We start from the raw sequence: 27091 nt of genomic DNA on the forward strand, positions 1-27091 counted from the left end.
CCCTTACGACCCGTTATTAATCCTAGTAGCAAAAGCATAAGCATTTGCAGCGTTCCCCATTCACGTGTGGACTGCAATTAACAATTTGCATTACATGATCGTAGCTAAAATTCTGCATATACAATTCCAACTACCGGCTCGTACTCATTTCTAGAAACGATCGCAAAACACAGCGCCAGGTTCCACCGAGACTCGAACTCGGATCGCTGGATTCAAAGTCCAGAGTGCTAACCATTACACCATGGAACCGGATGCCTGTAGCGGTCTTAAATTCAGTAGCATCATGTAATTAAGCAGATAAGATGCGATGTTATTACATGTAGCGTCCTCAGGAAGTGTTTGCGTGGCAAATGAACCAACCAAGTAGGCTGGAAGTGGAAGGAGCACCTTCGAATGTAGCGAGAATTCTTGCCAGTATTCGTACATGAAGTGATGTCGATGGCTCAGGTAACCAAAATCGCCGAACAGCCACTTTCGTATGGTGGATGCTTTGTGCTGGAAGCAGCCTAGCTATGAAAACAGCTATGGACACAGAGTACCGTCGAAAACTGCGTGCTGACACAGAACGCTACGTAGTGGGCGGATAGTGCGTGACACGATAACATTTGCACTTCACACGGTCGAAATTCTGTCACACAACTCAAGCAGCTGTTTCAGCATTCACATACACTGGTGTTCAGCACAGCGCATGTTGTAGGTGCCGGATTAAGAAACCTCTTTGAGAATATGGTCCAGATCGGATGCTGCAACTAGCAAGTGCGGCAAGACCTCAGTAGGTGGCGGGGTGCAGACCTGCTTCCATGTGCGGCCTGTTGGTCTAGGGGTATGATTCCTGCTTTGGGTGCAGGAGGTCCCGGGTTCAAATCCCGGACAGGCCCTACTTTTCACTTTCGCGACAACCAAGCACTACGATAAACTTGCGATTCTCTGAAAGTAAGCCATGCAACAGGACAAACTGCATGTCGGGCCACCGGCCCATCAGACTCTCAGGTGCGTCTTGCGGAAAGCAATCTACGTGCCAGGATTAAGCCGTCTTCGCTTACTTATATCTATACGTAAAGACTGGCACGTACAACGATTCTATTAGTTTCCCAGGAACTAGTACATCGCATGCAAGTTTGTTAAATGCATGCGCATGCAGCACACAAAAGGGTGAGATGTCTTTCCTGCTGGGAGAAACAGCTGAGGTCGTCTTCTCGCAGTTGAACCCCTTACGACCCGTTATTAATCCTAGTAGCAAAAGCATAAGCATTTGCAGCGTTCCCCATTCACGTGTGGACTGCAATTAACAATTTGCATTACATGATCGTAGCTAAAATTCTGCATATACAATTCCAACTACCGGCTCGTACTCATTTCTAGAAACGATCGCAAAACACAGTGCCAGGTTCCACCGAGACTCGAACTCGGATCGCTGGATTCAAAGTCCAGAGTGCTAACCATTACACCATGGAACCGGATGCCTGCAGCGGTCTTAAATTCAGTAGCATCATGTAATTAAGCAGATAAGATGCGATGTTATTACATGTAGCGTCCTCAGGAAGTGTTTGCGTGGCAAATGAACCATCCAAGTAGGCTGGAAGTGGAAGGAGCACCTTCGAATGTAGCGAGAATTCTTGCCAGTATTCGTACATGAAGTGATGTCGATGGCTCAGGTAACCAAAATCGCCGAACAGCCACTTTCGTATGGTGGATGCTTTGTGCTGGAAGCAGCCTAGCTATGAAAACAGCTATGGACACAGAGTACCGTCGAAAACTGCGTGCTGACACAGAACGCTACGTAGTGGGCGGATAGTGCGTGACACGATAACATTTGCACTTCACACGGTCGAAATTCTGTCACACAACTCAAGCAGCTGTTTCAGCATTCACATACACTGGTGTTCAGCACAGCGCATGTTGTAGGTGCCGGATTAAGAAACCTCTTTGAGAATATGGTCCAGATCGGATGCTGCAACTAGCAAGTGCGGCAAGACCTCAGTAGGTGGCGGGGTGCAGACCTGCTTCCATGTGCGGCCTGTTGGTCTAGGGGTATGATTCCTGCTTTGGGTGCAGGAGGTCCCGGGTTCAAATCCCGGACAGGCCCTACTTTTCACTTTCGCGACAACCAAGCACTACGATAAACTTGCGATTCTCTGAAAGTAAGCCATGCAACAGGACAAACTGCATGTCGGGCCACCGGCCCATCAGACTCTCAGGTGCGTCTTGCGGAAAGCAATCTACGTGCCAGGATTAAGCCGTCTTCGCTTACTTATATCTATACGTAAAGACTGGCACGTACAACGATTCTATTAGTTTCCCAGGAACTAGTACATCGCATGCAAGTTTGTTAAATGCATGCGCATGCAGCACACAAAAGGGTGAGATGTCTTTCCTGCTGGGAGAAACAGCTGAGGTCGTCTTCTCGCAGTTGAACCCCTTACGACCCGTTATTAATCCTAGTAGCAAAAGCATAAGCATTTGCAGCGTTCCCCATTCACGTGTGGACTGCAATTAACAATTTGCATTACATGATCGTAGCTAAAATTCTGCATATACAATTCCAACTACCGGCTCGTACTCATTTCTAGAAACGATCGCAAAACACAGCGCCAGGTTCCACCGAGACTCGAACTCGGATCGCTGGATTCAAAGTCCAGAGTGCTAACCATTACACCATGGAACCGGATGCCTGCAGCGGTCTTAAATTCAGTAGCATCATGTAATTAAGCAGATAAGATGCGATGTTATTACATGTAGCGTCCTCAGGAAGTGTTTGCGTGGCAAATGAACCAACCAAGTAGGCTGGAAGGAGCACCTTCGAATGTAGCGAGAATTCTTGCCAGTATTCGTACATGAAGTGATGTCGAAGGCTCAGGTAACCAAAATCGCCGAACAGCCACTTTCGTATGGTGGATGCTTTGTGCTGGAAGCAGCCTAGCTATGAAAACAGCTATGGACACAGAGTACCGTCGAAAACTGCGTGCTGACACAGAACGCTACGTAGTGGGCGGATAGTGCGTGACACGATAACATTTGCACTTCACACGGTCGAAATTCTGTCACACAACTCAAGCAGCTGTTTCAGCATTCACATACACTGGTGTTCAGCACAGCGCATGTTGTAGGTGCCGGATTAAGAAACCTCTTTGAGAATATGGTCCAGATCGGATGCTGCAACTAGCAAGTGCGGCAAGACCTCAGTAGGTGGCGGGGTGCAGACCTGCTTCCATGTGCGGCCTGTTGATCTAGGGGTATGATTCCTGCTTTGGGTGCAGGAGGTCCCGGGTTCAAATCCCGGACAGGCCCTACTTTTCACTTTCGCGACAACCAAGCACTACGATAAACTTGCGATTCTCTGAAAGTAAGCCATGCAACAGGACAAACTGCATGTCGGGCCACCGGCCCATCAGACTCTCAGGTGCGTCTTGCGGAAAGCAATCTACGTGCCAGGATTATGCCGTCTTCTATACGTAAAGACTGGCACGTACAACGATTCTATTAGTTTCCCAGGAACTAGTACATCGCATGCAAGTTTGTTAAATGCATGCGCATGCAGCACACAAAAGGGTGAGATGTCTTTCCTGCTGGGAGAAACAGCTGAGGTCGTCTTCTCGCAGTTGAACCCCTTACGACCCGTTATTAATCCTAGTAGCAAAAGCATAAGCATTTGCAGCGTTCCCCATTCACGTGTGGACTGCAATTAACAATTTGCATTACATGATCGTAGCTAAAATTCTGCATATACAATTCCAACTACCGGCTCGTACTCATTTCTAGAAACGATCGCAAAACACAGCGCCAGGTTCCACCGAGACTCGAACTCGGATCGCTGGATTCAAAGTCCAGAGTGCTAACCATTACACCATGGAACCGGATGCCTGCAGCGGTCTTAAATTCAGTAGCATCATGTAATTAAGCAGATAAGATGCGATGTTATTACATGTAGCGTCCTCAGGAAGTGTTTGCGTGGCAAATGAACCATCCAAGTAGGCTGGAAGTGGAAGGAGCACCTTCGAATGTAGCGAGAATTCTTGCCAGTATTCGTACATGAAGTGATGTCGATGGCTCAGGTAACCAAAATCGCCGAACAGCCACTTTCGTATGGTGGATGCTTTGTGCTGGAAGCAGCCTAGCTATGAAAACAGCTATGGACACAGAGTACCGTCGAAAACTGCGTGCTGACACAGAACGCTACGTAGTGGGCGGATAGTGCGTGACACGATAACATTTGCACTTCACACGGTCGAAATTCTGTCACACAACTCAAGCAGCTGTTTCAGCATTCACATACACTGGTGTTCAGCACAGCGCATGTTGTAGGTGCCGGATTAAGAAACCTCTTTGAGAATATGGTCCAGATCGGATGCTGCAACTAGCAAGTGCGGCAAGACCTCAGTAGGTGGCGGGGTGCAGACCTGCTTCCATGTGCGGCCTGTTGGTCTAGGGGTATGATTCCTGCTTTGGGTGCAGGAGGTCCCGGGTTCAAATCCCGGACAGGCCTTACTTTTCACTTTCGCGACAACCAAGCACTACGATAAACTTGCGATTCTCTGAAAGTAAGCCATGCAACAGGACAAACTGCATGTCGGGCCACCGGCCCATCAGACTCTCAGGTGCGTCTTGCGGAAAGCAATCTACGTGCCAGGATTAAGCCGTCTTCGCTTACTTATATCTATACGTAAAGACTGGCACGTACAACGATTCTATTAGTTTCCCAGGAACTAGTACATCGCATGCAAGTTTGTTAAATGCATGCGCATGCAGCACACAAAAGGGTGAGATGTCTTTCCTGCTGGGAGAAACAGCTGAGGTCGTCTTCTCGCAGTTGAACCCCTTACGACCCGTTATTAATCCTAGTAGCAAAAGCATAAGCATTTGCAGCGTTCCCCATTCACGTGTGGACTGCAATTAACAATTTGCATTACATGATCGTAGCTAAAATTCTGCATATACAATTCCAACTACCGGCTCGTACTCATTTCTAGAAACGATCGCAAAACACAGCGCCAGGTTCCACCGAGACTCGAACTCGGATCGCTGGATTCAAAGTCCAGAGTGCTAACCATTACACCATGGAACCGGATGCCTGCAGCGGTCTTAAATTCAGTAGCATCATGTAATTAAGCAGATAAGATGCGATGTTATTACATGTAGCGTCCTCAGGAAGTGTTTGCGTGGCAAATGAACCAACCAAGTAGGCTGGAAGTGGAAGGAGCACCTTCGAATGTAGCGAGAATTCTTGCCAGTATTCGTACATGAAGTGATGTCGATGGCTCAGGTAACCAAAATCGCCGAACAGCCACTTTCGTATGGTGGATGCTTTGTGCTGGAAGCAGCCTAGCTATGAAAACAGCTATGGACACAGAGTACCGTCGAAAACTGCGTGCTGACACAGAACGCTACGTAGTGGGCGGATAGTGCGTGACACGATAACATTTGCACTTCACACGGTCGAAATTCTGTCACACAACTCAAGCAGCTGTTTCAGCATTCACATACACTGGTGTTCAGCACAGCGCATGTTGTAGGTGCCGGATTAAGAAACCTCTTTGAGAATATGGTCCAGATCGGATGCTGCAACTAGCAAGTGCGGCAAGACCTCAGTAGGTGGCGGGGTGCAGACCTGCTTCCATGTGCGGCCTGTTGGTCTAGGGGTATGATTCCTGCTTTGGGTGCAGGAGGTCCCGGGTTCAAATCCCGGACAGGCCTTACTTTTCACTTTCGCGACAACCAAGCACTACGATAAACTTGCGATTCTCTGAAAGTAAGCCATGCAACAGGACAAACTGCATGTCGGGCCACCGGCCCATCAGACTCTCAGGTGCGTCTTGCGGAAAGCAATCTACGTGCCAGGATTAAGCCGTCTTCGCTTACTTATATCTATACGTAAAGACTGGCACGTACAACGATTCTATTAGTTTCCCAGGAACTAGTACATCGCATGCAAGTTTGTTAAATGCATGCGCATGCAGCACACAAAAGGGTGAGATGTCTTTCCTGCTGGGAGAAACAGCTGAGGTCGTCTTCTCGCAGTTGAACCCCTTACGACCCGTTATTAATCCTAGTAGCAAAAGCATAAGCATTTGCAGCGTTCCCCATTCACGTGTGGACTGCAATTAACAATTTGCATTACATGATCGTAGCTAAAATTCTGCATATACAATTCCAACTACCGGCTCGTACTCATTTCTAGAAACGATCGCAAAACACAGCGCCAGGTTCCACCGAGACTCGAACTCGGATCGCTGGATTCAAAGTCCAGAGTGCTAACCATTACACCATGGAACCGGATGCCTGTAGCGGTCTTAAATTCAGTAGCATCATGTAATTAAGCAGATAAGATGCGATGTTATTACATGTAGCGTCCTCAGGAAGTGTTTGCGTGGCAAATGAACCAACCAAGTAGGCTGGAAGTGGAAGGAGCACCTTCGAATGTAGCGAGAATTCTTGCCAGTATTCGTACATGAAGTGATGTCGATGGCTCAGGTAACCAAAATCGCCGAACAGCCACTTTCGTATGGTGGATGCTTTGTGCTGGAAGCAGCCTAGCTATGAAAACAGCTATGGACACAGAGTACCGTCGAAAACTGCGTGCTGACACAGAACGCTACGTAGTGGGCGGATAGTGCGTGACACGATAACATTTGCACTTCACACGGTCGAAATTCTGTCACACAACTCAAGCAGCTGTTTCAGCATTCACATACACTGGTGTTCAGCACAGCGCATGTTGTAGGTGCCGGATTAAGAAACCTCTTTGAGAATATGGTCCAGATCGGATGCTGCAACTAGCAAGTGCGGCAAGACCTCAGTAGGTGGCGGGGTGCAGACCTGCTTCCATGTGCGGCCTGTTGGTCTAGGGGTATGATTCCTGCTTTGGGTGCAGGAGGTCCCGGGTTCAAATCCCGGACAGGCCCTACTTTTCACTTTCGCGACAACCAAGCACTACGATAAACTTGCGATTCTCTGAAAGTAAGCCATGCAACAGGACAAACTGCATGTCGGGCCACCGGCCCATCAGACTCTCAGGTGCGTCTTGCGGAAAGCAATCTACGTGCCAGGATTAAGCCGTCTTCGCTTACTTATATCTATACGTAAAGACTGGCACGTACAACGATTCTATTAGTTTCCCAGGAACTAGTACATCGCATGCAAGTTTGTTAAATGCATGCGCATGCAGCACACAAAAGGGTGAGATGTCTTTCCTGCTGGGAGAAACAGCTGAGGTCGTCTTCTCGCAGTTGAACCCCTTACGACCCGTTATTAATCCTAGTAGCAAAAGCATAAGCATTTGCAGCGTTCCCCATTCACGTGTGGACTGCAATTAACAATTTGCATTACATGATCGTAGCTAAAATTCTGCATATACAATTCCAACTACCGGCTCGTACTCATTTCTAGAAACGATCGCAAAACACAGTGCCAGGTTCCACCGAGACTCGAACTCGGATCGCTGGATTCAAAGTCCAGAGTGCTAACCATTACACCATGGAACCGGATGCCTGCAGCGGTCTTAAATTCAGTAGCATCATGTAATTAAGCAGATAAGATGCGATGTTATTACATGTAGCGTCCTCAGGAAGTGTTTGCGTGGCAAATGAACCATCCAAGTAGGCTGGAAGTGGAAGGAGCACCTTCGAATGTAGCGAGAATTCTTGCCAGTATTCGTACATGAAGTGATGTCGATGGCTCAGGTAACCAAAATCGCCGAACAGCCACTTTCGTATGGTGGATGCTTTGTGCTGGAAGCAGCCTAGCTATGAAAACAGCTATGGACACAGAGTACCGTCGAAAACTGCGTGCTGACACAGAACGCTACGTAGTGGGCGGATAGTGCGTGACACGATAACATTTGCACTTCACACGGTCGAAATTCTGTCACACAACTCAAGCAGCTGTTTCAGCATTCACATACACTGGTGTTCAGCACAGCGCATGTTGTAGGTGCCGGATTAAGAAACCTCTTTGAGAATATGGTCCAGATCGGATGCTGCAACTAGCAAGTGCGGCAAGACCTCAGTAGGTGGCGGGGTGCAGACCTGCTTCCATGTGCGGCCTGTTGGTCTAGGGGTATGATTCCTGCTTTGGGTGCAGGAGGTCCCGGGTTCAAATCCCGGACAGGCCCTACTTTTCACTTTCGCGACAACCAAGCACTACGATAAACTTGCGATTCTCTGAAAGTAAGCCATGCAACAGGACAAACTGCATGTCGGGCCACCGGCCCATCAGACTCTCAGGTGCGTCTTGCGGAAAGCAATCTACGTGCCAGGATTAAGCCGTCTTCGCTTACTTATATCTATACGTAAAGACTGGCACGTACAACGATTCTATTAGTTTCCCAGGAACTAGTACATCGCATGCAAGTTTGTTAAATGCATGCGCATGCAGCACACAAAAGGGTGAGATGTCTTTCCTGCTGGGAGAAACAGCTGAGGTCGTCTTCTCGCAGTTGAACCCCTTACGACCCGTTATTAATCCTAGTAGCAAAAGCATAAGCATTTGCAGCGTTCCCCATTCACGTGTGGACTGCAATTAACAATTTGCATTACATGATCGTAGCTAAAATTCTGCATATACAATTCCAACTACCGGCTCGTACTCATTTCTAGAAACGATCGCAAAACACAGCGCCAGGTTCCACCGAGACTCGAACTCGGATCGCTGGATTCAAAGTCCAGAGTGCTAACCATTACACCATGGAACCGGATGCCTGTAGCGGTCTTAAATTCAGTAGCATCATGTAATTAAGCAGATAAGATGCGATGTTATTACATGTAGCGTCCTCAGGAAGTGTTTGCGTGGCAAATGAACCAACCAAGTAGGCTGGAAGGAGCACCTTCGAATGTAGCGAGAATTCTTGCCAGTATTCGTACATGAAGTGATGTCGAAGGCTCAGGTAACCAAAATCGCCGAACAGCCACTTTCGTATGGTGGATGCTTTGTGCTGGAAGCAGCCTAGCTATGAAAACAGCTATGGACACAGAGTACCGTCGAAAACTGCGTGCTGACACAGAACGCTACGTAGTGGGCGGATAGTGCGTGACACGATAACATTTGCACTTCACACGGTCGAAATTCTGTCACACAACTCAAGCAGCTGTTTCAGCATTCACATACACTGGTGTTCAGCACAGCGCATGTTGTAGGTGCCGGATTAAGAAACCTCTTTGAGAATATGGTCCAGATCGGATGCTGCAACTAGCAAGTGCGGCAAGACCTCAGTAGGTGGCGGGGTGCAGACCTGCTTCCATGTGCGGCCTGTTGGTCTAGGGGTATGATTCCTGCTTTGGGTGCAGGAGGTCCCGGGTTCAAATCCCGGACAGGCCCTACTTTTCACTTTCGCGACAACCAAGCACTACGATAAACTTGCGATTCTCTGAAAGTAAGCCATGCAACAGGACAAACTGCATGTCGGGCCACCGGCCCATCAGACTCTCAGGTGCGTCTTGCGGAAAGCAATCTACGTGCCAGGATTATGCCGTCTTCTATACGTAAAGACTGGCACGTACAACGATTCTATTAGTTTCCCAGGAACTAGTACATCGCATGCAAGTTTGTTAAATGCATGCGCATGCAGCACACAAAAGGGTGAGATGTCTTTCCTGCTGGGAGAAACAGCTGAGGTCGTCTTCTCGCAGTTGAACCCCTTACGACCCGTTATTAATCCTAGTAGCAAAAGCATAAGCATTTGCAGCGTTCCCCATTCACGTGTGGACTGCAATTAACAATTTGCATTACATGATCGTAGCTAAAATTCTGCATATACAATTCCAACTACCGGCTCGTACTCATTTCTAGAAACGATCGCAAAACACAGCGCCAGGTTCCACCGAGACTCGAACTCGGATCGCTGGATTCAAAGTCCAGAGTGCTAACCATTACACCATGGAACCGGATGCCTGCAGCGGTCTTAAATTCAGTAGCATCATGTAATTAAGCAGATAAGATGCGATGTTATTACATGTAGCGTCCTCAGGAAGTGTTTGCGTGGCAAATGAACCAACCAAGTAGGCTGGAAGGAGCACCTTCGGATGTAGCGAGAATTCTTGCCAGTATTCGTACATGAAGTGATGTCGAAGGCTCAGGTAACCAAAATCGCCGAACAGCCACTTTCGTATGGTGGATGCTTTGTGCTGGAAGCAGCCTAGCTATGAAAACAGCTATGGACACAGAGTACCGTCGAAAACTGCGTGCTGACACAGAACGCTACGTAGTGGGCGGATAGTGCGTGACACGATAACATTTGCACTTCACACGGTCGAAATTCTGTCACACAACTCAAGCAGCTGTTTCAGCATTCACATACACTGGTGTTCAGCACAGCGCATGTTGTAGGTGCCGGATTAAGAAACCTCTTTGAGAATATGGTCCAGATCGGATGCTGCAACTAGCAAGTGCGGCAAGACCTCAGTAGGTGGCGGGGTGCAGACCTGCTTCCATGTGCGGCCTGTTGGTCTAGGGGTATGATTCCTGCTTTGGGTGCAGGAGGTCCCGGGTTCAAATCCCGGACAGGCCCTACTTTTCACTTTCGCGACAACCAAGCACTACGATAAACTTGCGATTCTCTGAAAGTAAGCCATGCAACAGGACAAACTGCATGTCGGGCCACCGGCCCATCAGACTCTCAGGTGCGTCTTGCGGAAAGCAATCTACGTGCCAGGATTAAGCCGTCTTCGCTTACTTATATCTATACGTAAAGACTGGCACGTACAACGATTCTATTAGTTTCCCAGGAACTAGTACATCGCATGCAAGTTTGTTAAATGCATGCGCATGCAGCACACAAAAGGGTGAGATGTCTTTCCTGCTGGGAGAAACAGCTGAGGTCGTCTTCTCGCAGTTGAACCCCTTACGACCCGTTATTAATCCTAGTAGCAAAAGCATAAGCATTTGCAGCGTTCCCCATTCACGTGTGGACTGCAATTAACAATTTGCATTACATGATCGTAGCTAAAATTCTGCATATACAATTCCAACTACCGGCTCGTACTCATTTCTAGAAACGATCGCAAAACACAGCGCCAGGTTCCACCGAGACTCGAACTCGGATCGCTGGATTCAAAGTCCAGAGTGCTAACCATTACACCATGGAACCGGATGCCTGCAGCGGTCTTAAATTCAGTAGCATCATGTAATTAAGCAGATAAGATGCGATGTTATTACATGTAGCGTCCTCAGGAAGTGTTTGCGTGGCAAATGAACCATCCAAGTAGGCTGGAAGTGGAAGGAGCACCTTCGAATGTAGCGAGAATTCTTGCCAGTATTCGTACATGAAGTGATGTCGATGGCTCAGGTAACCAAAATCGCCGAACAGCCACTTTCGTATGGTGGATGCTTTGTGCTGGAAGCAGCCTAGCTATGAAAACAGCTATGGACACAGAGTACCGTCGAAAACTGCGTGCTGACACAGAACGCTACGTAGTGGGCGGATAGTGCGTGACACGATAACATTTGCACTTCACACGGTCGAAATTCTGTCACACAACTCAAGCAGCTGTTTCAGCATTCACATACACTGGTGTTCAGCACAGCGCATGTTGTAGGTGCCGGATTAAGAAACCTCTTTGAGAATATGGTCCAGATCGGATGCTGCAACTAGCAAGTGCGGCAAGACCTCAGTAGGTGGCGGGGTGCAGACCTGCTTCCATGTGCGGCCTGTTGGTCTAGGGGTATGATTCCTGCTTTGGGTGCAGGAGGTCCCGGGTTCAAATCCCGGACAGGCCCTACTTTTCACTTTCGCGACAACCAAGCACTACGATAAACTTGCGATTCTCTGAAAGTAAGCCATGCAACAGGACAAACTGCATGTCGGGCCACCGGCCCATCAGACTCTCAGGTGCGTCTTGCGGAAAGCAATCTACGTGCCAGGATTAAGCCGTCTTCGCTTACTTATATCTATACGTAAAGACTGGCACGTACAACGATTCTATTAGTTTCCCAGGAACTAGTACATCGCATGCAAGTTTGTTAAATGCATGCGCATGCAGCACACAAAAGGGTGAGATGTCTTTCCTGCTGGGAGAAACAGCTGAGGTCGTCTTCTCGCAGTTGAACCCCTTACGACCCGTTATTAATCCTAGTAGCAAAAGCATAAGCATTTGCAGCGTTCCCCATTCACGTGTGGACTGCAATTAACAATTTGCATTACATGATCGTAGCTAAAATTCTGCATATACAATTCCAACTACCGGCTCGTACTCATTTCTAGAAACGATCGCAAAACACAGCGCCAGGTTCCACCGAGACTCGAACTCGGATCGCTGGATTCAAAGTCCAGAGTGCTAACCATTACACCATGGAACCGGATGCCTGTAGCGGTCTTAAATTCAGTAGCATCATGTAATTAAGCAGATAAGATGCGATGTTATTACATGTAGCGTCCTCAGGAAGTGTTTGCGTGGCAAATGAACCAACCAAGTAGGCTGGAAGGAGCACCTTCGAATGTAGCGAGAATTCTTGCCAGTATTCGTACATGAAGTGATGTCGAAGGCTCAGGTAACCAAAATCGCCGAACAGCCACTTTCGTATGGTGGATGCTTTGTGCTGGAAGCAGCCTAGCTATGAAAACAGCTATGGACACAGAGTACCGTCGAAAACTGCGTGCTGACACAGAACGCTACGTAGTGGGCGGATAGTGCGTGACACGATAACATTTGCACTTCACACGGTCGAAATTCTGTCACACAACTCAAGCAGCTGTTTCAGCATTCACATACACTGGTGTTCAGCACAGCGCATGTTGTAGGTGCCGGATTAAGAAACCTCTTTGAGAATATGGTCCAGATCGGATGCTGCAACTAGCAAGTGCGGCAAGACCTCAGTAGGTGGCGGGGTGCAGACCTGCTTCCATGTGCGGCCTGTTGGTCTAGGGGTATGATTCCTGCTTTGGGTGCAGGAGGTCCCGGGTTCAAATCCCGGACAGGCCCTACTTTTCACTTTCGCGACAACCAAGCACTACGATAAACTTGCGATTCTCTGAAAGTAAGCCATGCAACAGGACAAACTGCATGTCGGGCCACCGGCCCATCAGACTCTCAGGTGCGTCTTGCGGAAAGCAATCTACGTGCCAGGATTATGCCGTCTTCTATACGTAAAGACTGGCACGTACAACGATTCTATTAGTTTCCCAGGAACTAGTACATCGCATGCAAGTTTGTTAAATGCATGCGCATGCAGCACACAAAAGGGTGAGATGTCTTTCCTGCTGGGAGAAACAGCTGAGGTCGTCTTCTCGCAGTTGAACCCCTTACGACCCGTTATTAATCCTAGTAGCAAAAGCATAAGCATTTGCAGCGTTCCCCATTCACGTGTGGACTGCAATTAACAATTTGCATTACATGATCGTAGCTAAAATTCTGCATATACAATTCCAACTACCGGCTCGTACTCATTTCTAGAAACGATCGCAAAACACAGCGCCAGGTTCCACCGAGACTCGAACTCGGATCGCTGGATTCAAAGTCCAGAGTGCTAACCATTACACCATGGAACCGGATGCCTGCAGCGGTCTTAAATTCAGTAGCATCATGTAATTAAGCAGATAAGATGCGATGTTATTACATGTAGCGTCCTCAGGAAGTGTTTGCGTGGCAAATGAACCAACCAAGTAGGCTGGAAGGAGCACCTTCGGATGTAGCGAGAATTCTTGCCAGTATTCGTACATGAAGTGATGTCGAAGGCTCAGGTAACCAAAATCGCCGAACAGCCACTTTCGTATGGTGGATGCTTTGTGCTGGAAGCAGCCTAGCTATGAAAACAGCTATGGACACAGAGTACCGTCGAAAACTGCGTGCTGACACAGAACGCTACGTAGTGGGCGGATAGTGCGTGACACGATAACATTTGCACTTCACACGGTCGAAATTCTGTCACACAACTCAAGCAGCTGTTTCAGCATTCACATACACTGGTGTTCAGCACAGCGCATGTTGTAGGTGCCGGATTAAGAAACCTCTTTGAGAATATGGTCCAGATCGGATGCTGCAACTAGCAAGTGCGGCAAGACCTCAGTAGGTGGCGGGGTGCAGACCTGCTTCCATGTGCGGCCTGTTGGTCTAGGGGTATGATTCCTGCTTTGGGTGCAGGAGGTCCCGGGTTCAAATCCCGGACAGGCCCTACTTTTCACTTTCGCGACAACCAAGCACTACGATAAACTTGCGATTCTCTGAAAGTAAGCCATGCAACAGGACAAACTGCATGTCGGGCCACCGGCCCATCAGACTCTCAGGTGCGTCTTGCGGAAAGCAATCTACGTGCCAGGATTAAGCCGTCTTCGCTTACTTATATCTATACGTAAAGACTGGCACGTACAACGATTCTATTAGTTTCCCAGGAACTAGTACATCGCATGCAAGTTTGTTAAATGCATGCGCATGCAGCACACAAAAGGGTGAGATGTCTTTCCTGCTGGGAGAAACAGCTGAGGTCGTCTTCTCGCAGTTGAACCCCTTACGACCCGTTATTAATCCTAGTAGCAAAAGCATAAGCATTTGCAGCGTTCCCCATTCACGTGTGGACTGCAATTAACAATTTGCATTACATGATCGTAGCTAAAATTCTGCATATACAATTCCAACTACCGGCTCGTACTCATTTCTAGAAACGATCGCAAAACACAGCGCCAGGTTCCACCGAGACTCGAACTCGGATCGCTGGATTCAAAGTCCAGAGTGCTAACCATTACACCATGGAACCGGATGCCTGCAGCGGTCTTAAATTCAGTAGCATCATGTAATTAAGCAGATAAGATGCGATGTTATTACATGTAGCGTCCTCAGGAAGTGTTTGCGTGGCAAATGAACCATCCAAGTAGGCTGGAAGTGGAAGGAGCACCTTCGAATGTAGCGAGAATTCTTGCCAGTATTCGTACATGAAGTGATGTCGATGGCTCAGGTAACCAAAATCGCCGAACAGCCACTTTCGTATGGTGGATGCTTTGTGCTGGAAGCAGCCTAGCTATGAAAACAGCTATGGACACAGAGTACCGTCGAAAACTGCGTGCTGACACAGAACGCTACGTAGTGGGCGGATAGTGCGTGACACGATAACATTTGCACTTCACACGGTCGAAATTCTGTCACACAACTCAAGCAGCTGTTTCAGCATTCACATACACTGGTGTTCAGCACAGCGCATGTTGTAGGTGCCGGATTAAGAAACCTCTTTGAGAATATGGTCCAGATCGGATGCTGCAACTAGCAAGTGCGGCAAGACCTCAGTAGGTGGCGGGGTGCAGACCTGCTTCCATGTGCGGCCTGTTGGTCTAGGGGTATGATTCCTGCTTTGGGTGCAGGAGGTCCCGGGTTCAAATCCCGGACAGGCCCTACTTTTCACTTTCGCGACAACCAAGCACTACGATAAACTTGCGATTCTCTGAAAGTAAGCCATGCAACAGGACAAACTGCATGTCGGGCCACCGGCCCATCAGACTCTCAGGTGCGTCTTGCGGAAAGCAATCTACGTGCCAGGATTAAGCCGTCTTCGCTTACTTATATCTGTACGTAAAGACTGGCACGTACAACGATTCTATTAGTTTCCCAGGAACTAGTACATCGCATGCAAGTTTGTTAAATGCATGCGCATGCAGCACACAAAAGGGTGAGATGTCTTTCCTGCTGGGAGAAACAGCTGAGGTCGTCTTCTCGCAGTTGAACCCCTTACGACCCGTTATTAATCCTAGTAGCAAAAGCATAAGCATTTGCAGCGTTCCCCATTCACGTGTGGACTGCAATTAACAATTTGCATTACATGATCGTAGCTAAAATTCTGCATATACAATTCCAACTACCGGCTCGTACTCATTTCTAGAAACGATCGCAAAACACAGCGCCAGGTTCCACCGAGACTCGAACTCGGATCGCTGGATTCAAAGTCCAGAGTGCTAACCATTACACCATGGAACCGGATGCCTGCAGCGGTCTTAAATTCAGTAGCATCATGTAATTAAGCAGATAAGATGCGATGTTATTACATGTAGCGTCCTCAGGAAGTGTTTGCGTGGCAAATGAACCAACCAAGTAGGCTGGAAGTGGAAGGAGCACCTTCGAATGTAGCGAGAATTCTTGCCAGTATTCGTACATGAAGTGATGTCGAAGGCTCAGGTAACCAAAATCGCCGAACAGCCACTTTCGTATGGTGGATGCTTTGTGCTGGAAGCAGCCTAGCTATGAAAACAGCTATGGACACAGAGTACCGTCGAAAACTGCGTGCTGACACAGAACGCTACGTAGTGGGCGGATAGTGCGTGACACGATAACATTTGCACTTCACACGGTCGAAATTCTGTCACACAACTCAAGCAGCTGTTTCAGCATTCACATACACTGGTGTTCAGCACAGCGCATGTTGTAGGTGCCGGATTAAGAAACCTCTTTGAGAATATGGTCCAGATCGGATGCTGCAACTAGCAAGTGCGGCAAGACCTCAGTAGGTGGCGGGGTGCAGACCTGCTTCCATGTGCGGCCTGTTGGTCTAGGGGTATGATTCCTGCTTTGGGTGCAGGAGGTCCCGGGTTCAAATCCCGGACAGGCCCTACTTTTCACTTTCGCGACAACCAAGCACTACGATAAACTTGCGATTCTCTGAAAGTAAGCCATGCAACAGGACAAACTGCATGTCGGGCCACCGGCCCATCAGACTCTCAGGTGCGTCTTGCGGAAAGCAATCTACGTGCCAGGATTAAGCCGTCTTCGCTTACTTATATCTATACGTAAAGACTGGCACGTACAACGATTCTATTAGTTTCCCAGGAACTAGTACATCGCATGCAAGTTTGTTAAATGCATGCGCATGCAGCACACAAAAGGGTGAGATGTCTTTCCTGCTGGGAGAAACAGCTGAGGTCGTCTTCTCGCAGTTGAACCCCTTACGACCCGTTATTAATCCTAGTAGCAAAAGCATAAGCATTTGCAGCGTTCCCCATTCACGTGTGGACTGCAATTAACAATTTGCATTACATGATCGTAGCTAAAATTCTGCATATACAATTCCAACTACCGGCTCGTACTCATTTCTAGAAACGATCGCAAAACACAGTGCCAGGTTCCACCGAGACTCGAACTCGGATCGCTGGATTCAAAGTCCAGAGTGCTAACCATTACACCATGGAACCGGATGCCTGCAGCGGTCTTAAATTCAGTAGCATCATGTAATTAAGCAGATAAGATGCGATGTTATTACATGTAGCGTCCTCAGGAAGTGTTTGCGTGGCAAATGAACCATCCAAGTAGGCTGGAAGTGGAAGGAGCACCTTCGAATGTAGTGAGAATTCTTGCCAGTATTCGTACATGAAGTGATGTCGATGGCTCAGGTAACCAAAATCGCCGAACAGCCACTTTCGTATGGTGGATGCTTTGTGCTGGAAGCAGCCTAGCTATGAAAACAGCTATGGACACAGAGTACCGTCGAAAACTGCGTGCTGACACAGAACGCTACGTAGTGGGCGGATAGTGCGTGACACGATAACATTTGCACTTCACACGGTCGAAATTCTGTCACACAGCTCAAGCAGCTGTTTCAGCATTCACATACACTGGTGTTCAGCACAGCGCATGTTGTAGGTGCCGGATTAAGAAACCTCTTTGAGAATATGGTCCAGATCGGATGCTGCAACTAGCAAGTGCGGCAAGACCTCAGTAGGTGGCGGGGTGCAGACCTGCTTCCATGTGCGGCCTGTTGGTCTAGGGGTATGATTCCTGCTTTGGGTGCAGGAGGTCCCGGGTTCAAATCCCGGACAGGCCCTACTTTTCACTTTCGCGACAACCAAGCACTACGATAAACTTGCGATTCTCTGAAAGTAAGCCATGCAACAGGACAAACTGCATGTCGGGCCACCGGCCCATCAGACTCTCAGGTGCGTCTTGCGGAAAGCAATCTACGTGCCAGGATTAAGCCGTCTTCGCTTACTTATATCTATACGTAAAGACTGGCACGTACAACGATTCTATTAGTTTCCCAGGAACTAGTACATCGCATGCAAGTTTGTTAAATGCATGCGCATGCAGCACACAAAAGGGTGAGATGTCTTTCCTGCTGGGAGAAACAGCTGAGGTCGTCTTCTCGCAGTTGAACCCCTTACGACCCGTTATTAATCCTAGTAGCAAAAGCATAAGCATTTGCAGCGTTCCCCATTCACGTGTGGACTGCAATTAACAATTTGCATTACATGATCGTAGCTAAAATTCTGCATATACAATTCCAACTACCGGCTCGTACTCATTTCTAGAAACGATCGCAAAACACAGCGCCAGGTTCCACCGAGACTCGAACTCGGATCGCTGGATTCAAAGTCCAGAGTGCTAACCATTACACCATGGAACCGGATGCCTGCAGCGGTCTTAAATTCAGTAGCATCATGTAATTAAGCAGATAAGATGCGATGTTATTACATGTAGCGTCCTCAGGAAGTGTTTGCGTGGCAAATGAACCAACCAAGTAGGCTGGAAGGAGCACCTTCGAATGTAGCGAGAATTCTTGCCAGTATTCGTACATGAAGTGATGTCGAAGGCTCAGGTAACCAAAATCGCCGAACAGCCACTTTCGTATGGTGGATGCTTTGTGCTGGAAGCAGCCTAGCTATGAAAACAGCTATGGACACAGAGTACCGTCGAAAACTGCGTGCTGACACAGAACGCTACGTAGTGGGCGGATAGTGCGTGACACGATAACATTTGCACTTCACACGGTCGAAATTCTGTCACACAACTCAAGCAGCTGTTTCAGCATTCACATACACTGGTGTTCAGCACAGCGCATGTTGTAGGTGCCGGATTAAGAAACCTCTTTGAGAATATGGTCCAGATCGGATGCTGCAACTAGCAAGTGCGGCAAGACCTCAGTAGGTGGCGGGGTGCAGACCTGCTTCCATGTGCGGCCTGTTGGTCTAGGGGTATGATTCCTGCTTTGGGTGCAGGAGGTCCCGGGTTCAAATCCCGGACAGGCCCTACTTTTCACTTTCGCGACAACCAAGCACTACGATAAACTTGCGATTCTCTGAAAGTAAGCCATGCAACAGGACAAACTGCATGTCGGGCCACCGGCCCATCAGACTCTCAGGTGCGTCTTGCGGAAAGCAATCTACGTGCCAGGATTAAGCCGTCTTCTATACGTAAAGACTGGCACGTACAACGATTCTATTAGTTTCCCAGGAACTAGTACATCGCATGCAAGTTTGTTAAATGCATGCGCATGCAGCACACAAAAGGGTGAGATGTCTTTCCTGCTGGGAGAAACAGCTGAGGTCGTCTTCTCGCAGTTGAACCCCTTACGACCCGTTATTAATCCTAGTAGCAAAAGCATAAGCATTTGCAGCGTTCCCCATTCACGTGTGGACTGCAATTAACAATTTGCATTACATGATCGTAGCTAAAATTCTGCATATACAATTCCAACTACCGGCTCGTACTCATTTCTAGAAACGATCGCAAAACACAGCGCCAGGTTCCACCGAGACTCGAACTCGGATCGCTGGATTCAAAGTCCAGAGTGCTAACCATTACACCATGGAACCGGATGCCTGCAGCGGTCTTAAATTCAGTAGCATCATGTAATTAAGCAGATAAGATGCGATGTTATTACATGTAGCGTCCTCAGGAAGTGTTTGCGTGGCAAATGAACCAACCAAGTAGGCTGGAAGGAGCACCTTCGGATGTAGCGAGAATTCTTGCCAGTATTCGTACATGAAGTGATGTCGAAGGCTCAGGTAACCAAAATCGCCGAACAGCCACTTTCGTATGGTGGATGCTTTGTGCTGGAAGCAGCCTAGCTATGAAAACAGCTATGGACACAGAGTACCGTCGAAAACTGCGTGCTGACACAGAACGCTACGTAGTGGGCGGATAGTGCGTGACACGATAACATTTGCACTTCACACGGTCGAAATTCTGTCACACAACTCAAGCAGCTGTTTCAGCATTCACATACACTGGTGTTCAGCACAGCGCATGTTGTAGGTGCCGGATTAAGAAACCTCTTTGAGAATATGGTCCAGATCGGATGCTGCAACTAGCAAGTGCGGCAAGACCTCAGTAGGTGGCGGGGTGCAGACCTGCTTCCATGTGCGGCCTGTTGGTCTAGGGGTATGATTCCTGCTTTGGGTGCAGGAGGTCCCGGGTTCAAATCCCGGACAGGCCCTACTTTTCACTTTCGCGACAACCAAGCACTACGATAAACTTGCGATTCTCTGAAAGTAAGCCATGCAACAGGACAAACTGCATGTCGGGCCACCGGCCCATCAGACTCTCAGGTGCGTCTTGCGGAAAGCAATCTACGTGCCAGGATTAAGCCGTCTTCGCTTACTTATATCTATACGTAAAGACTGGCACGTACAACGATTCTATTAGTTTCCCAGGAACTAGTACATCGCATGCAAGTTTGTTAAATGCATGCGCATGCAGCACACAAAAGGGTGAGATGTCTTTCCTGCTGGGAGAAACAGCTGAGGTCGTCTTCTCGCAGTTGAACCCCTTACGACCCGTTATTAATCCTAGTAGCAAAAGCATAAGCATTTGCAGCGTTCCCCATTCACGTGTGGACTGCAATTAACAATTTGCATTACATGATCGTAGCTAAAATTCTGCATATACAATTCCAACTACCGGCTCGTACTCATTTCTAGAAACGATCGCAAAACACAGCGCCAGGTTCCACCGAGACTCGAACTCGGATCGCTGGATTCAAAGTCCAGAGTGCTAACCATTACACCATGGAACCGGATGCCTGCAGCGGTCTTAAATTCAGTAGCATCATGTAATTAAGCAGATAAGATGCGATGTTATTACATGTAGCGTCCTCAGGAAGTGTTTGCGTGGCAAATGAACCAACCAAGTAGGCTGGAAGTGGAAGGAGCACCTTCGAATGTAGCGAGAATTCTTGCCAGTATTCGTACATGAAGTGATGTCGAAGGCTCAGGTAACCAAAATCGCCGAACAGCCACTTTCGTATGGTGGATGCTTTGTGCTGGAAGCAGCCTAGCTATGAAAACAGCTATGGACACAGAGTACCGTCGAAAACTGCGTGCTGACACAGAACGCTACGTAGTGGGCGGATAGTGCGTGACACGATAACATTTGCACTTCACACGGTCGAAATTCTGTCACACAACTCAAGCAGCTGTTTCAGCATTCACATACACTGGTGTTCAGCACAGCGCATGTTGTAGGTGCCGGATTAAGAAACCTCTTTGAGAATATGGTCCAGATCGGATGCTGCAACTAGCAAGTGCGGCAAGACCTCAGTAGGTGGCGGGGTGCAGACCTGCTTCCATGTGCGGCCTGTTGGTCTAGGGGTATGATTCCTGCTTTGGGTGCAGGAGGTCCCGGGTTCAAATCCCGGACAGGCCCTACTTTTCACTTTCGCGACAACCAAGCACTACGATAAACTTGCGATTCTCTGAAAGTAAGCCATGCAACAGGACAAACTGCATGTCGGGCCACCGGCCCATCAGACTCTCAGGTGCGTCTTGCGGAAAGCAATCTACGTGCCAGGATTAAGCCGTCTTCGCTTACTTATATCTATACGTAAAGACTGGCACGTACAACGATTCTATTAGTTTCCCAGGAACTAGTACATCGCATGCAAGTTTGTTAAATGCATGCGCATGCAGCACACAAAAGGGTGAGATGTCTTTCCTGCTGGGAGAAACAGCTGAGGTCGTCTTCTCGCAGTTGAACCCCTTACGACCCGTTATTAATCCTAGTAGCAAAAGCATAAGCATTTGCAGCGTTCCCCATTCACGTGTGGACTGCAATTAACAATTTGCATTACATGATCGTAGCTAAAATTCTGCATATACAATTCCAACTACCGGCTCGTACTCATTTCTAGAAACGATCGCAAAACACAGTGCCAGGTTCCACCGAGACTCGAACTCGGATCGCTGGATTCAAAGTCCAGAGTGCTAACCATTACACCATGGAACCGGATGCCTGCAGCGGTCTTAAATTCAGTAGCATCATGTAATTAAGCAGATAAGATGCGATGTTATTACATGTAGCGTCCTCAGGAAGTGTTTGCGTGGCAAATGAACCAACCAAGTAGGCTGGAAGGAGCACCTTCGAATGTAGCGAGAATTCTTGCCAGTATTCGTACATGAAGTGATGTCGATGGCTCAGGTAACCAAAATCGCCGAACAGCCACTTTCGTATGGTGGATGCTTTGTGCTGGAAGCAGCCTAGCTATGAAAACAGCTATGGACACAGAGTACCGTCGAAAACTGCGTGCTGACACAGAACGCTACGTAGTGGGCGGATAGTGCGTGACACGATAACATTTGCACTTCACACGGTCGAAATTCTGTCACACAACTCAAGCAGCTGTTTCAGCATTCACATACACTGGTGTTCAGCACAGCGCATGTTGTAGGTGCCGGATTAAGAAACCTCTTTGAGAATATGGTCCAGATCGGATGCTGCAACTAGCAAGTGCGGCAAGACCTCAGTAGGTGGCGGGGTGCAGACCTGCTTCCATGTGCGGCCTGTTGGTCTAGGGGTATGATTCCTGCTTTGGGTGCAGGAGGTCCCGGGTTCAAATCCCGGACAGGCCCTACTTTTCACTTTCGCGACAACCAAGCACTACGATAAACTTGCGATTCTCTGAAAGTAAGCCATGCAACAGGACAAACTGCATGTCGGGCCACCGGCCCATCAGACTCTCAGGTGCGTCTTGCGGAAAGCAATCTACGTGCCAGGATTAAGCCGTCTTCGCTTACTTATATCTATACGTAAAGACTGGCACGTACAACGATTCTATTAGTTTCCCAGGAACTAGTACATCGCATGCAAGTTTGTTAAATGCATGCGCATGCAGCACACAAAAGGGTGAGATGTCTTTCCTGCTGGGAGAAACAGCTGAGGTCGTCTTCTCGCAGTTGAACCCCTTACGACCCGTTATTAATCCTAGTAGCAAAAGCATAAGCATTTGCAGCGTTCCCCATTCACGTGTGGACTGCAATTAACAATTTGCATTACATGATCGTAGCTAAAATTCTGCATATACAATTCCAACTACCGGCTCGTACTCATTTCTAGAAACGATCGCAAAACACAGCGCCAGGTTCCACCGAGACTCGAACTCGGATCGCTGGATTCAAAGTCCAGAGTGCTAACCATTACACCATGGAACCGGATGCCTGCAGCGGTCTTAAATTCAGTAGCATCATGTAATTAAGCAGATAAGATGCGATGTTATTACATGTAGCGTCCTCAGGAAGTGTTTGCGTGGCAAATGAACCAACCAAGTAGGCTGGAAGGAGCACCTTCGAATGTAGCGAGAATTCTTGCCAGTATTCGTACATGAAGTGATGTCGAAGGCTCAGGTAACCAAAATCGCCGAACAGCCACTTTCGTATGGTGGATGCTTTGTGCTGGAAGCAGCCTAGCTATGAAAACAGCTATGGACACAGAGTACCGTCGAAAACTGCGTGCTGACACAGAACGCTACGTAGTGGGCGGATAGTGCGTGACACGATAACATTTGCACTTCACACGGTCGAAATTCTGTCACACAACTCAAGCAGCTGTTTCAGCATTCACATACACTGGTGTTCAGCACAGCGCATGTTGTAGGTGCCGGATTAAGAAACCTCTTTGAGAATATGGTCCAGATCGGATGCTGCAACTAGCAAGTGCGGCAAGACCTCAGTAGGTGGCGGGGTGCAGACCTGCTTCCATGTGCGGCCTGTTGGTCTAGGGGTATGATTCCTGCTTTGGGTGCAGGAGGTCCCGGGTTCAAATCCCGGACAGGCCCTACTTTTCACTTTCGCGACAACCAAGCACTACGATAAACTTGCGATTCTCTGAAAGTAAGCCATGCAACAGGACAAACTGCATGTCGGGCCACCGGCCCATCAGACTCTCAGGTGCGTCTTGCGGAAAGCAATCTACGTGCCAGGATTAAGCCGTCTTCGCTTACTTATATCTATACGTAAAGACTGGCACGTACAACGATTCTATTAGTTTCCCAGGAACTAGTACATCGCATGCAAGTTTGTTAAATGCATGCGCATGCAGCACACAAAAGGGTGAGATGTCTTTCCTGCTGGGAGAAACAGCTGAGGTCGTCTTCTCGCAGTTGAACCCCTTACGACCCGTTATTAATCCTAGTAGCAAAAGCATAAGCATTTGCAGCGTTCCCCATTCACGTGTGGACTGCAATTAACAATTTGCATTACATGATCGTAGCTAAAATTCTGCATATACAATTCCAACTACCGGCTCGTACTCATTTCTAGAAACGATCGCAAAACACAGCGCCAGGTTCCACCGAGACTCGAACTCGGATCGCTGGATTCAAAGTCCAGAGTGCTAACCATTACACCATGGAACCGGATGCCTGCAGCGGTCTTAAATTCAGTAGCATCATGTAATTAAGCAGATAAGATGCGATGTTATTACATGTAGCGTCCTCAGGAAGAGTTTGCGTGGCAAATGAACCAACCAAGTAGGCTGGAAGGAGCACCTTCGAATGTAGCGAGAATTCTTGCCAGTATTCGTACATGAAGTGATGTCGAAGGCTCAGGTAACCAAAATCGCCGAACAGCCACTTTCGTATGGTGGATGCTTTGTGCTGGAAGCAGCCTAGCTATGAAAACAGCTATGGACACAGAGTACCGTCGAAAACTGCGTGCTGACACAGAACGCTACGTAGTGGGCGGATAGTGCGTGACACGATAACATTTGCACTTCACACGGTCGAAATTCTGTCACACAACTCAAGCAGCTGTTTCAGCATTCACATACACTGGTGTTCAGCACAGCGCATGTTGTAGGTGCCGGATTAAGAAACCTCTTTGAGAATATGGTCCAGATCGGATGCTGCAACTAGCAAGTGCGGCAAGACCTCAGTAGGTGGCGGGGTGCAGACCTGCTTCCATGTGCGGCCTGTTGGTCTAGGGGTATGATTCCTGCTTTGGGTGCAGGAGGTCCCGGGTTCAAATCCCGGACAGGCCCTACTTTTCACTTTCGCGACAACCAAGCACTACGATAAACTTGCGATTCTCTGAAAGTAAGCCATGCAACAGGACAAACTGCATGTCGGGCCACCGGCCCATCAGACTCTCAGGTGCGTCTTGCGGAAAGCAATCTACGTGCCAGGATTAAGCCGTCTTCGCTTACTTATATCTATACGTAAAGACTGGCACGTACAACGATTCTATTAGTTTCCCAGGAACTAGTACATCGCATGCAAGTTTGTTAAATGCATGCGCATGCAGCACACAAAAGGGTGAGATGTCTTTCCTGCTGGGAGAAACAGCTGAGGTCGTCTTCTCGCAGTTGAACCCCTTACGACCCGTTATTAATCCTAGTAGCAAAAGCATAAGCATTTGCAGCGTTCCCCATTCACGTGTGGACTGCAATTAACAATTTGCATTACATGATCGTAGCTAAAATTCTGCATATACAATTCCAACTACCGGCTCGTACTCATTTCTAGAAACGATCGCAAAACACAGCGCCAGGTTCCACCGAGACTCGAACTCGGATCGCTGGATTCAAAGTCCAGAGTGCTAACCATTACACCATGGAACCGGATGCCTGCAGCGGTCTTAAATTCAGTAGCATCATGTAATTAAGCAGATAAGATGCGATGTTATTACATGTAGCGTCCTCAGGAAGTGTTTGCGTGGCAAATGAACCAACCAAGTAGGCTGGAAGGAGCACCTTCGAATGTAGCGAGAATTCTTGCCAGTATTCGTACATGAAGTGATGTCGAAGGCTCAGGTAACCAAAATCGCCGAACAGCCACTTTCGTATGGTGGATGCTTTGTGCTGGAAGCAGCCTAGCTATGAAAACAGCTATGGACACAGAGTACCGTCGAAAACTGCGTGCTGACACAGAACGCTACGTAGTGGGCGGATAGTGCGTGACACGATAACATTTGCACTTCACACGGTCGAAATTCTGTCACACAACTCAAGCAGCTGTTTCAGCATTCACATACACTGGTGTTCAGCACAGCGCATGTTGTAGGTGCCGGATTAAGAAACCTCTTTGAGAATATGGTCCAGATCGGATGCTGCAACTAGCAAGTGCGGCAAGACCTCAGTAGGTGGCGGGGTGCAGACCTGCTTCCATGTGCGGCCTGTTGGTCTAGGGGTATGATTCCTGCTTTGGGTGCAGGAGGTCCCGGGTTCAAATCCCGGACAGGCCCTACTTTTCACTTTCGCGACAACCAAGCACTACGATAAACTTGCGATTCTCTGAAAGTAAGCCATGCAACAGGACAAACTGCATGTCGGGCCACCGGCCCATCAGACTCTCAGGTGCGTCTTGCGGAAAGCAATCTACGTGCCAGGATTAAGCCGTCTTCGCTTACTTATATCTATACGTAAAGACTGGCACGTACAACGATTCTATTAGTTTCCCAGGAACTAGTACATCGCATGCAAGTTTGTTAAATGCATGCGCATGCAGCACACAAAAGGGTGAGATGTCTTTCCTGCTGGGAGAAACAGCTGAGGTCGTCTTCTCGCAGTTGAACCCCTTACGACCCGTTATTAATCCTAGTAGCAAAAGCATAAGCATTTGCAGCGTTCCCCATTCACGTGTGGACTGCAATTAACAATTTGCATTACATGATCGTAGCTAAAATTCTGCATATACAATTCCAACTACCGGCTCGTACTCATTTCTAGAAACGATCGCAAAACACAGCGCCAGGTTCCACCGAGACTCGAACTCGGATCGCTGGATTCAAAGTCCAGAGTGCTAACCATTACACCATGGAACCGGATGCCTGCAGCGGTCTTAAATTCAGTAGCATCATGTAATTAAGCAGATAGGATGCGATGTTATTACATGTAGCGTCCTCAGGAAGTGTTTGCGTGGCAAATGAACCAACCAAGTAGGCTGGAAGTGGAAGGAGCACCTTCGAATGTAGCGAGAATTCTTGCCAGTATTCGTACATGAAGTGATGTCGAAGGCTCAGGTAACCAAAATCGCCGAACAGCCACTTTCGTATGGTGGATGCTTTGTGCTGGAAGCAGCCTAGCTATGAAAGCAGCTATGGACACAGAGTACCGTCGAAAACTGCGTGCTGACACAGAACGCTACGTAGTGGGCGGATAGTGCGTGACACGATAACATTTGCACTTCACACGGTCGAAATTCTGTC

The 27091-nt window shown here is 48.2% G+C and overlaps 45 non-coding genes across 45 annotated transcripts; 22 read left to right on the forward strand and 23 right to left on the reverse strand.

The window, feature by feature from the left end:
- Positions 1 to 177: 177 nt before the first annotated feature.
- Trnaq-uug (transfer RNA glutamine (anticodon UUG)) lies at positions 178 to 249 on the reverse strand. Its single transcript has one exon. It is a non-coding gene; the product is annotated as a tRNA-Gln (tRNA).
- A 557-nt stretch (positions 250 to 806) lies between these two features.
- On the forward strand, positions 807 to 878 carry Trnap-ugg (transfer RNA proline (anticodon UGG)). The gene has a single exon. It is a non-coding gene; the product is annotated as a tRNA-Pro (tRNA).
- A 507-nt stretch (positions 879 to 1385) lies between these two features.
- Trnaq-uug (transfer RNA glutamine (anticodon UUG)) lies at positions 1386 to 1457 on the reverse strand. Its single transcript has one exon. It is a non-coding gene; the product is annotated as a tRNA-Gln (tRNA).
- Positions 1458 to 2014: 557 nt separating this feature from the next.
- Positions 2015 to 2086, forward strand: Trnap-ugg (transfer RNA proline (anticodon UGG)). The gene has a single exon. It is a non-coding gene; the product is annotated as a tRNA-Pro (tRNA).
- A 507-nt stretch (positions 2087 to 2593) lies between these two features.
- Positions 2594 to 2665, reverse strand: Trnaq-uug (transfer RNA glutamine (anticodon UUG)). The gene has a single exon. It is a non-coding gene; the product is annotated as a tRNA-Gln (tRNA).
- A 551-nt stretch (positions 2666 to 3216) lies between these two features.
- Positions 3217 to 3288, forward strand: Trnap-ugg (transfer RNA proline (anticodon UGG)). Its single transcript has one exon. It is a non-coding gene; the product is annotated as a tRNA-Pro (tRNA).
- Positions 3289 to 3782: 494 nt separating this feature from the next.
- Trnaq-uug (transfer RNA glutamine (anticodon UUG)) lies at positions 3783 to 3854 on the reverse strand. Its single transcript has one exon. It is a non-coding gene; the product is annotated as a tRNA-Gln (tRNA).
- A 557-nt stretch (positions 3855 to 4411) lies between these two features.
- Trnap-ugg (transfer RNA proline (anticodon UGG)) lies at positions 4412 to 4483 on the forward strand. Its single transcript has one exon. It is a non-coding gene; the product is annotated as a tRNA-Pro (tRNA).
- A 507-nt stretch (positions 4484 to 4990) lies between these two features.
- Positions 4991 to 5062, reverse strand: Trnaq-uug (transfer RNA glutamine (anticodon UUG)). The gene has a single exon. It is a non-coding gene; the product is annotated as a tRNA-Gln (tRNA).
- A 557-nt stretch (positions 5063 to 5619) lies between these two features.
- Trnap-ugg (transfer RNA proline (anticodon UGG)) lies at positions 5620 to 5691 on the forward strand. The gene has a single exon. It is a non-coding gene; the product is annotated as a tRNA-Pro (tRNA).
- Positions 5692 to 6198: 507 nt separating this feature from the next.
- Trnaq-uug (transfer RNA glutamine (anticodon UUG)) lies at positions 6199 to 6270 on the reverse strand. Its single transcript has one exon. It is a non-coding gene; the product is annotated as a tRNA-Gln (tRNA).
- A 557-nt stretch (positions 6271 to 6827) lies between these two features.
- On the forward strand, positions 6828 to 6899 carry Trnap-ugg (transfer RNA proline (anticodon UGG)). The gene has a single exon. It is a non-coding gene; the product is annotated as a tRNA-Pro (tRNA).
- Positions 6900 to 7406: 507 nt separating this feature from the next.
- On the reverse strand, positions 7407 to 7478 carry Trnaq-uug (transfer RNA glutamine (anticodon UUG)). The gene has a single exon. It is a non-coding gene; the product is annotated as a tRNA-Gln (tRNA).
- A 557-nt stretch (positions 7479 to 8035) lies between these two features.
- Trnap-ugg (transfer RNA proline (anticodon UGG)) lies at positions 8036 to 8107 on the forward strand. Its single transcript has one exon. It is a non-coding gene; the product is annotated as a tRNA-Pro (tRNA).
- Positions 8108 to 8614: 507 nt separating this feature from the next.
- Positions 8615 to 8686, reverse strand: Trnaq-uug (transfer RNA glutamine (anticodon UUG)). Its single transcript has one exon. It is a non-coding gene; the product is annotated as a tRNA-Gln (tRNA).
- A 551-nt stretch (positions 8687 to 9237) lies between these two features.
- Positions 9238 to 9309, forward strand: Trnap-ugg (transfer RNA proline (anticodon UGG)). The gene has a single exon. It is a non-coding gene; the product is annotated as a tRNA-Pro (tRNA).
- Positions 9310 to 9803: 494 nt separating this feature from the next.
- Trnaq-uug (transfer RNA glutamine (anticodon UUG)) lies at positions 9804 to 9875 on the reverse strand. Its single transcript has one exon. It is a non-coding gene; the product is annotated as a tRNA-Gln (tRNA).
- A 551-nt stretch (positions 9876 to 10426) lies between these two features.
- Trnap-ugg (transfer RNA proline (anticodon UGG)) lies at positions 10427 to 10498 on the forward strand. Its single transcript has one exon. It is a non-coding gene; the product is annotated as a tRNA-Pro (tRNA).
- Positions 10499 to 11005: 507 nt separating this feature from the next.
- On the reverse strand, positions 11006 to 11077 carry Trnaq-uug (transfer RNA glutamine (anticodon UUG)). The gene has a single exon. It is a non-coding gene; the product is annotated as a tRNA-Gln (tRNA).
- A 557-nt stretch (positions 11078 to 11634) lies between these two features.
- Trnap-ugg (transfer RNA proline (anticodon UGG)) lies at positions 11635 to 11706 on the forward strand. Its single transcript has one exon. It is a non-coding gene; the product is annotated as a tRNA-Pro (tRNA).
- A 507-nt stretch (positions 11707 to 12213) lies between these two features.
- On the reverse strand, positions 12214 to 12285 carry Trnaq-uug (transfer RNA glutamine (anticodon UUG)). The gene has a single exon. It is a non-coding gene; the product is annotated as a tRNA-Gln (tRNA).
- A 551-nt stretch (positions 12286 to 12836) lies between these two features.
- On the forward strand, positions 12837 to 12908 carry Trnap-ugg (transfer RNA proline (anticodon UGG)). Its single transcript has one exon. It is a non-coding gene; the product is annotated as a tRNA-Pro (tRNA).
- A 494-nt stretch (positions 12909 to 13402) lies between these two features.
- Positions 13403 to 13474, reverse strand: Trnaq-uug (transfer RNA glutamine (anticodon UUG)). The gene has a single exon. It is a non-coding gene; the product is annotated as a tRNA-Gln (tRNA).
- Positions 13475 to 14025: 551 nt separating this feature from the next.
- Trnap-ugg (transfer RNA proline (anticodon UGG)) lies at positions 14026 to 14097 on the forward strand. The gene has a single exon. It is a non-coding gene; the product is annotated as a tRNA-Pro (tRNA).
- Positions 14098 to 14604: 507 nt separating this feature from the next.
- Positions 14605 to 14676, reverse strand: Trnaq-uug (transfer RNA glutamine (anticodon UUG)). Its single transcript has one exon. It is a non-coding gene; the product is annotated as a tRNA-Gln (tRNA).
- Positions 14677 to 15233: 557 nt separating this feature from the next.
- Positions 15234 to 15305, forward strand: Trnap-ugg (transfer RNA proline (anticodon UGG)). The gene has a single exon. It is a non-coding gene; the product is annotated as a tRNA-Pro (tRNA).
- Positions 15306 to 15812: 507 nt separating this feature from the next.
- Trnaq-uug (transfer RNA glutamine (anticodon UUG)) lies at positions 15813 to 15884 on the reverse strand. The gene has a single exon. It is a non-coding gene; the product is annotated as a tRNA-Gln (tRNA).
- A 557-nt stretch (positions 15885 to 16441) lies between these two features.
- Trnap-ugg (transfer RNA proline (anticodon UGG)) lies at positions 16442 to 16513 on the forward strand. The gene has a single exon. It is a non-coding gene; the product is annotated as a tRNA-Pro (tRNA).
- Positions 16514 to 17020: 507 nt separating this feature from the next.
- Trnaq-uug (transfer RNA glutamine (anticodon UUG)) lies at positions 17021 to 17092 on the reverse strand. The gene has a single exon. It is a non-coding gene; the product is annotated as a tRNA-Gln (tRNA).
- Positions 17093 to 17649: 557 nt separating this feature from the next.
- Trnap-ugg (transfer RNA proline (anticodon UGG)) lies at positions 17650 to 17721 on the forward strand. Its single transcript has one exon. It is a non-coding gene; the product is annotated as a tRNA-Pro (tRNA).
- Positions 17722 to 18228: 507 nt separating this feature from the next.
- Positions 18229 to 18300, reverse strand: Trnaq-uug (transfer RNA glutamine (anticodon UUG)). The gene has a single exon. It is a non-coding gene; the product is annotated as a tRNA-Gln (tRNA).
- Positions 18301 to 18851: 551 nt separating this feature from the next.
- On the forward strand, positions 18852 to 18923 carry Trnap-ugg (transfer RNA proline (anticodon UGG)). The gene has a single exon. It is a non-coding gene; the product is annotated as a tRNA-Pro (tRNA).
- A 494-nt stretch (positions 18924 to 19417) lies between these two features.
- Positions 19418 to 19489, reverse strand: Trnaq-uug (transfer RNA glutamine (anticodon UUG)). Its single transcript has one exon. It is a non-coding gene; the product is annotated as a tRNA-Gln (tRNA).
- A 551-nt stretch (positions 19490 to 20040) lies between these two features.
- Positions 20041 to 20112, forward strand: Trnap-ugg (transfer RNA proline (anticodon UGG)). Its single transcript has one exon. It is a non-coding gene; the product is annotated as a tRNA-Pro (tRNA).
- Positions 20113 to 20619: 507 nt separating this feature from the next.
- Positions 20620 to 20691, reverse strand: Trnaq-uug (transfer RNA glutamine (anticodon UUG)). The gene has a single exon. It is a non-coding gene; the product is annotated as a tRNA-Gln (tRNA).
- Positions 20692 to 21248: 557 nt separating this feature from the next.
- Positions 21249 to 21320, forward strand: Trnap-ugg (transfer RNA proline (anticodon UGG)). Its single transcript has one exon. It is a non-coding gene; the product is annotated as a tRNA-Pro (tRNA).
- A 507-nt stretch (positions 21321 to 21827) lies between these two features.
- On the reverse strand, positions 21828 to 21899 carry Trnaq-uug (transfer RNA glutamine (anticodon UUG)). Its single transcript has one exon. It is a non-coding gene; the product is annotated as a tRNA-Gln (tRNA).
- Positions 21900 to 22450: 551 nt separating this feature from the next.
- Trnap-ugg (transfer RNA proline (anticodon UGG)) lies at positions 22451 to 22522 on the forward strand. The gene has a single exon. It is a non-coding gene; the product is annotated as a tRNA-Pro (tRNA).
- A 507-nt stretch (positions 22523 to 23029) lies between these two features.
- Positions 23030 to 23101, reverse strand: Trnaq-uug (transfer RNA glutamine (anticodon UUG)). The gene has a single exon. It is a non-coding gene; the product is annotated as a tRNA-Gln (tRNA).
- Positions 23102 to 23652: 551 nt separating this feature from the next.
- Trnap-ugg (transfer RNA proline (anticodon UGG)) lies at positions 23653 to 23724 on the forward strand. The gene has a single exon. It is a non-coding gene; the product is annotated as a tRNA-Pro (tRNA).
- A 507-nt stretch (positions 23725 to 24231) lies between these two features.
- Trnaq-uug (transfer RNA glutamine (anticodon UUG)) lies at positions 24232 to 24303 on the reverse strand. Its single transcript has one exon. It is a non-coding gene; the product is annotated as a tRNA-Gln (tRNA).
- A 551-nt stretch (positions 24304 to 24854) lies between these two features.
- On the forward strand, positions 24855 to 24926 carry Trnap-ugg (transfer RNA proline (anticodon UGG)). The gene has a single exon. It is a non-coding gene; the product is annotated as a tRNA-Pro (tRNA).
- Positions 24927 to 25433: 507 nt separating this feature from the next.
- Trnaq-uug (transfer RNA glutamine (anticodon UUG)) lies at positions 25434 to 25505 on the reverse strand. The gene has a single exon. It is a non-coding gene; the product is annotated as a tRNA-Gln (tRNA).
- A 551-nt stretch (positions 25506 to 26056) lies between these two features.
- Positions 26057 to 26128, forward strand: Trnap-ugg (transfer RNA proline (anticodon UGG)). The gene has a single exon. It is a non-coding gene; the product is annotated as a tRNA-Pro (tRNA).
- Positions 26129 to 26635: 507 nt separating this feature from the next.
- Trnaq-uug (transfer RNA glutamine (anticodon UUG)) lies at positions 26636 to 26707 on the reverse strand. The gene has a single exon. It is a non-coding gene; the product is annotated as a tRNA-Gln (tRNA).
- Between the last annotated feature and the right edge of the window lie 384 nt (positions 26708 to 27091).

Source organism: Schistocerca nitens, chromosome 2 (genome assembly GCF_023898315.1).
Source record: "Schistocerca nitens isolate TAMUIC-IGC-003100 chromosome 2, iqSchNite1.1, whole genome shotgun sequence".
Taxonomy (NCBI): Eukaryota; Metazoa; Arthropoda; class Insecta; order Orthoptera; family Acrididae; genus Schistocerca; species Schistocerca nitens.